The sequence below is a fragment of the Micropterus salmoides genome, unplaced genomic scaffold, assembly GCF_014851395.1.
Source record: "Micropterus salmoides isolate LMB-PRFRI ecotype aquatic unplaced genomic scaffold, ASM1485139v1 Ms_hic_scaffold_2, whole genome shotgun sequence".
NCBI classification, from domain to species: Eukaryota; Metazoa; Chordata; class Actinopteri; order Centrarchiformes; family Centrarchidae; genus Micropterus; species Micropterus salmoides.
Genome location: NW_024041150.1, coordinates 36,082,787 through 36,083,171, shown reverse-complemented (window position 1 = coordinate 36,083,171; position 385 = coordinate 36,082,787).

Below are 385 nucleotides of genomic sequence, written 5' to 3'. Positions count from 1 at the left end.
GTGCAGGGGTCGTTTGAAGTCAAGTTGTGTTGGGAATTGAGTGGTATTGAGCTTTTGGGACAAAACTAAGGTGAGAGGGTGCTTATTAGGTAGGAGTTGGCGCCGTGTGATTGCTGGATAACAAGATTTTTGTGATTGCTCTGGAGTTGACAAATTCCCTTGATTTTCCGTTAGCGGATGTGGTAAGATTGCCACCTATCAACAATTAAGTAGAATTAAAAGAAAAATAAACAAATAAGTAATAAGGAAAATAATTTTACAATAAAGAAATATAAAAAGTTGTCACTATGGAAAAAGGACATTAAAACGTTGAAAGTAACTACTCCGGTTGATGTAGTGCAAAAAAATAATCCTCTAGTTGATGGTATTGTAAAGTTATCTGAAA